The following is a 6,600-nucleotide window of genomic DNA, read 5'->3' as shown; positions in this document are numbered from 1 at the left end:
AAACTCACTTTGTAGACCAGGTTGGCCTCGAACTCAGAAATCCGCCTGCCTCTGCCTCCCAAATGCTGGGATTAAAGGCGTGCGCCACCACGCCCAGCGAGAAGTCTTTATCCTTAGGAGAAGGGGCATGTGGTGTTCCGGGCTTTTAGTATAAATAGCAGCATCCCAGGCCTCTACTGTCAGAGGCCTCTATGTAGCAACCCCCACCCCAGGTAAGTCAAAAATGTCTCCAGTCATTGTGCATATCCTTCTGAGGGCAAGAGTCCCTGCTCCCAGGACCACTGGTGTAAATAGGATCGCAAGAGAACTCGGGTCTTTGCAGGGATCCTTCCAGCAGGTTTAGGATGTTCTCCCTATGACACCTCATCTCTTTCTTCCCCCCTTGCCCTCTTCTCTCCTATTCTCTTCCTCTTCTCCAGGGAAAGGGTCCTGACAGGGATCAGGCTTTCCCTTAGCATCCATTTCTTCTCAGCACTGACTCAGCCACAGAGGCTCCCTCCAGCCTCCTGGTCTTCCTCCTGAGCTCCAAGAGAGGCCTGTGGGGAAGAGGCCACACGTCCCAGAGGAGTCTTCTGGCACCATGGGTGTAGCTCGAGCCTTTAGCACTTTGTCAAAGATACTCGCAAAATTCCTCCTGCCTGAGGGTGTGTTTCCCCCTTGCTCTGCCTTGAGAGCCTGTCTTGCCTGTCTTGAGTTCTAGGTTACCCTGCTGCTCCGTGAACCTGGCTCTGACCTCTGACGGGTTCAGAAGAACTGTAACAAGTAAGTTTGCTAGGTTGCCCTGACTGGCTTAGAACTCATTCTGTAATTCAGACTAGCCTCAAACTGAAACCAGTCCTCCTGCCTCTGCCTCCCAGATGCTGGGCTTGGTGATAAGTATGTACTATTGTGTACATTTTTTATGTGGCACTAGGCATTGAGTCCAGAGCCTCGTGAGTGAGCATGTGAAACAAACAGCCTACCCACTGAAATCAACTTACATCTCCAGCAGGTTTTCTTTTTTTCTATTTCTCCTCTAATGAAGTTATAAGAAATAAAACTTAGCAGGATATCGTGCTTTGCAGTCTTGTAATCCAGAACCATGTGTGTTGGTGCACACCTCTGATCCCAGCACTTGGGAGGCAGAGGCAGAGGCAGAGGCAGATAGATATCTGTGAGTTCGAGGCCAACCTGGTCTACCGAGTGAGCTCCAGGACAGCCAGAGCTATGTAGTAAGACTCTGGCTTCAAATGAACGAATGAACAAACAAACAAACAAACAATCTTATAATCTCAGCTCATGGGTAGCAAAAGCAGAAGGATTGCTGGAGTTCCTGGCCAGCCTGGGCAAGATAATGAGTTTCAGGCCAGCCTGGGCTACAGAGTGAGACTCTCAGTATGGTGGTGAATATTTGTCATCCAGAATTCCAGAGGCTGAGGCAGGAGGATCACAAGTTAAAGTCTGAGGCTAGTCCGAATTGTGTTTGTTAATTCCAGTATTTGTTAAGTAGAAGAGGGAAGATTGGAATCCCAAGGTCATTCTTCAAGTAGTGAGTTCAAGCCCAGCCTGGGCTATCTAAGACCATTCTTCACTGCATAGTGAGTTCAAGGCCAAGCTGGGCTATCTAAGACCCTATCTCAAAAAAAAAAAAAAAAGTTGCATACCACCACTTTCAATTAGCCTGGGAAAAGGGTTAAGAATAGTTTTTCTCAGTTTGGTGTGGCAACACAAACACAACCTCTAATCTTTAGCCTTGGGGGCTGAGGCAGGAGAATTGCCTGCTACAAGTTTAGCCTCTTGGGATATATAGCTGAACCCTGTCTCTCTAACATTTTTTTTGACACACACACACACACACACACACACACACACACACACACTAAATGCATACACATGCACACACACACTAAATGCACACACACTAAATGCACACACACTAAATGCACACACATGCACACACACACTAAATGCACACACATGCACACACTCTCCTTGTTTTTCACAGAGGGGTTAGCTAAGTCAGCCTCTTTGGAACCCTTGAGAATGTAAGGCATACATGACCTCTGACAGAGGTATTTAATTTCCAGTGATTTTGCCTTCAGATGTACTTTTACATTAGTGTAAAGATAACCATTACAGCTTTTTAAAAAATAATAAAAACATCAGAGGGTTGGCATGATGGCACATGCCGCCTTTAATCCTGCCGTTGAGGGGACAAAGGCTGGCTCTTGAGTTGGAGGTAAGCTTACACAGTGAGTTCCAGGCAAGCCAGGACTACATGATGAGACCCCCATCTCAAAACAACAGCAACAACAACGGGAGGTGTGGAGATGGCTCAGTGGTTAGAGCATGTGCTGCTTCTGCAGAAGACCCGAGTTAGGCTCCTAGTGCTCATCTCAGGCAGCTCAGCCGTTAAGAACACTGGCATCTCTTCCAGAGGTCCTAGGGTCTATTCCCGGCTCACAGCTGTCTGTAACAGTTCTAGGGGATCTGATAGCCTCACACAGACATACATGCAGGCAAATAATGCACATAAAATAAGGATAAGGACAGAAAGAGAGAGAAAGGAAGAAGGAAGAAAGAGAGAGAGGAAGGAGGGAAGGAAGGAAGGAAGGAGAGAGAAGGAACTTACAGAAGCTGTCCTATGACCTCCGGCGCGCCCACTATTACATGTACACACCAAGATAAACAAACAAATAAATGTAGCAACAAATGTAAAAAGTAATATACTACAATATTTGGAATAAAGTATGATGACATCTATTTATAGTATTGAATCTTTTTTTTGTTGTTGTTGTTGTTTTTGGTTTTTCAAGACAGGGTTTCTCTGTGTAGCCCTGGCTGCCCTGGAACTCACTCTGTAGACCAGGCTGGCCTCGAACTCAGAAATCTGCCTGCCTCTGCCTCCCAAGTATAGTATTGAATCTTATCTTTAAAAACAGTGATTCAGGCCAGACTTGGTGGTGCAGGACTTTAATCCTGATGCTCAGAAGGCAGAGACAGGCAGATGTCTATGAGTTCAGGGGCAGATTGGTCTACACACAGAGTACTAGGCCATCCAAGGACATGTAGAGAAACCCTGTCTTGAAAAAAACTGAAAACTAAAATGGCCTGAACCACCAGGGGCGTGGTGGCGCATGCCTTTAATCCCAGCACTCGGGAGGCAGAGGCAGGAGGATTTCTGAGTTCGAGGCCAGCCTGGTCTACAAAGTGAGTTCCAGGACAGCTAGGGCTACACAGAGAAACCCTGTCTTGAAAAAAACAAAAACAAACAAACAAAAAAGTGGCCTGAACCCTGACTCATTGAACAATCTGTTTGTACCAGGAATACATGGGAAGCAAAGGCAAAGACTCCCCACACAGAGCCGGGTAAAGAGATCCTGGGATTGCGAGTAAGACAAAGGTGCCTTCTCGAGTGTATTGACTCTCGCCTGTGATTCCAGCCTCTCAGGAGGAAGACACAGGAGGACTGAAACTTTGAATCTAGCCAAAGCTATATGACAAATGCCAGTCTCAGAAAGTTAACAAATAATTGTCACAAACAATGAACCTAAGAGGTGATATCGACACCACAGAACAGAGTAAGCATTCTGGACACGTGTGGGCAGGTGCTGATAAAGCAGGCAGATGCTCGCCAGGGCTCAGGCTGCAGCGCATCCAGGCAGAAAGAACATCAGATGCTAAGAAGGAGCTGCATGACTGGTTGGCAGATGATGAAATGTTGTGTTAGGTCCTGAGGACAGGGGTCTGCGGCTCTGGGGAAAAGAGGAAAGGCTCTCTCCCCGATGGATGAAATCTTGCCCCCTCCTATTCAGATTCTCTCTCCTCTTTTTGTTTTGTTCTATCCCCTTGTTAAAAACACAAACTGGGCAGTTGGCTGTGCTGGCCCAAGCTTGTCATCCTGCCCTTGGGAGGTAGAAATAGGAAGAGTGTGAACTGAAGGCCAGGAAGGCCAGTCTAGACAATTTAGGAGCATTCTGGTGGTAGTGGTGAGGTGGTGGTTGTTTTGTTTTAAGGCTGAGTACCGTGCCAAATCCCAGTGCTGACCAACTGGGCGACAGCCCCCACCCCACCCCATCCCCCCACCTTCTGTCCATTTCTGCTGCCCTTTTCTCTCCCTCTTTTTCCCTCTCCCTTCCTTGCTGTGTTTTGTTTCCAGACAATGTGTCGCTATGTGTTCCTGGCTGGTCTGTAACTCACTATTTAGACCAGGCTGGTCTCAAATTCCTAGAGGTCTGCTTGCCTCTGCTGGGATTAAAAGGATGAGTACCCAACACCCAATGTTTGGGTTTTGTTTTGAGACAATGTAATCCAGGTTAACCTTGAACTCCTGATTCCCAGGAGTTCTGCCTTCTGATTGCTAGGATGCACAGGGATGCATGACACTATGGCAGGCTGCTAACTTTCTTCACAGGCAGGATCTCACTAGGTAGACCGGACTGACCTGGAACTCTCCATCCTCTTCAGGGCTCTGATGACAGGCACATGGCACCACACCAGGCTACAGCCCTCCCTGGGCCCCCTTTCTCTCTGATCTCCTACCCACCCTCCCGTTCCTTTATGTCAGTTGTGCTGTGTTTACGGTTCCAGTGCATACAACCAATCTGGGCAGCCAGAATCCTACTGGAAGTGTCCTTGTCCCTGGTAGTAGTGACCTCTGAAAGGCTCAGTCCACCAGACGCAGCAGTTTTTGAGCTGGCAGCAGACACATTCTGCTCACAGCCCATTCCCTCCAGTTGGGCCTCTGATCACCAAAAATGAGCACAACCCAGAATCCAGTTCTTGGCTTCTTACCTGTCTGTCATCCTTCCTGAGATCTGCCATAGCGTTAAGCAGCAGGGACTCTGTGGGCTCTTCTGCCTCCAGAGTTGCTTGCCCACCTGCCCCCATGACTTGCAACTCCAGTGTGGAAACTCCTCCCCAGAGCCAAGTGCTTTAATGTCTCATTTCCTTTGAGCTTTGGCTAAGCAGCATTTCCTCTTAGAAGTCCCCTTATCTACCTGACTAGTGAAAATTAAAAGCCGGTCCTGTTGTTCTAGTTACTCAGAGACTGAGGTAGGAGAATCACAATGTGTAGGCCTACCAGAACAACTTAGTGAAACACTGTCTTAAAATAAAAAAGTACAAAAATGAAGGGCTGATGGCACAGCTCATGCATGAGGTGCTAAATGCCATCCTCACCGCTCCACAACACACCGGAGCCTTGTCCTTCTAGGACAACACCTTATCGAATTTATTTGCCTCATTGTGTTAGTCAAGACCGACCGAATCTTCTTGTATATGTGTTTTTGAGACGGGGTCTGGGTATATAGCCTAAGGTTAACTTTAGAAAAAATTTTTCATATCTATTTATTTTATATGTGAGTAGTTACTGGTGCCCATGGAGATCAGAAAAAGGCATTAGATCCCCTGGAACCAGAGTTATGCATAGCTGCGAGCCACCATATAGGTGCTGGAAACTGAACCCAGTTTCTTTGTAAGAGCAGTCAGTGCTCTTAACCACGGAGCCATCTCTCCAGCCCCAAAGCTAACCTGAACTAATGATCTTCCCTCAGCCTCCCGAGAGTGGAATTACAGGCACTGGTCACTATGCCTAGCTTCAGATGGTATATTGGTCTTAATTTTTTGAAATTGTCTTTCTGCCCTCCCACCACAAGAGAGGTGGATGTTCCAGGCTAACCTGATCTACAGCCTAAGATCCAGAACAGCCAGGCCTACATAGAAAAATTCTATATATATCTCGAATATAATATTATATATATATATATATATATATATTATATTATATTCGAGATAGAGTTTCTCTGTGTAGTCCTGGCTGTCCTGGAACTCACTCTGTAGATCAGGCTGGTCTTGAACTCAGAGATCTGCCTGCCTCTGCCTCCCAATGCTGTGATTAAAGGCATGCGCCACTGGCAGAAAGTGTGTCTTTGTGGTTCTCCTTCCCCTTCATCTCTGCCTCAACATAACTGTCTCCTGAGAGGCTTCATCACGGCGGTAGATGAAGGCAGATGCAGAGATCTACAGCCAAACATCAGGCAGAACCCGGGGAGTCTAGTGGAAGTGGGGGAGGATAGAAGTGAGCAAGTCGGGGCTGGTGAGATGGCTCAGTGGTTAAGAGCGCGACTGCTCTTCCAAAGGTCTTGAGTTCAAATCCCAACAACTACATGGTGGCTCACAACCTTCTGTAACGAAATCTGACTCCCTCTTCTGGAGTGTCTGAAGACAGCTACAGTGTACTTACATATAATAAATAAATAAGTATAAAAAAAAAAGAAGTGAGCAAGTCGAAGGGGTCAAGGACACCACCGGAAGACTCATAAAGTCAACAATCCTGAGACCATGGGGCTCACAGAACCTGGGCCACCAACCAGGGATCGTACCTGGCTGGACCTAGAGTCCCTACACATATGTAACAAATGTGCAGCTTGGTGTTCATGTGGGCCCCCTAACAAGTGGATCGGGGGGCTGCCTCAGTCTCTGCTCCCTGCTGTTGGATCCCCTTTCCCCTCCCTGGACTGCCTATTGGGCTTCAGTGGGAGAGGACATGCCTGGTCCTGCTAGGACTACATGCCCCAGTGTGGGGTGGTACCCAAGGGGAGCTGGGCTCCCCTTCTCTGA

The sequence above is a fragment of the Mus pahari genome, chromosome 5 (genome assembly GCF_900095145.1).
Source record: "Mus pahari chromosome 5, PAHARI_EIJ_v1.1, whole genome shotgun sequence".
In the NCBI taxonomy this organism is placed as follows: Eukaryota; Metazoa; Chordata; class Mammalia; order Rodentia; family Muridae; genus Mus; species Mus pahari.
This window is presented reverse-complemented; position numbering follows the sequence as displayed.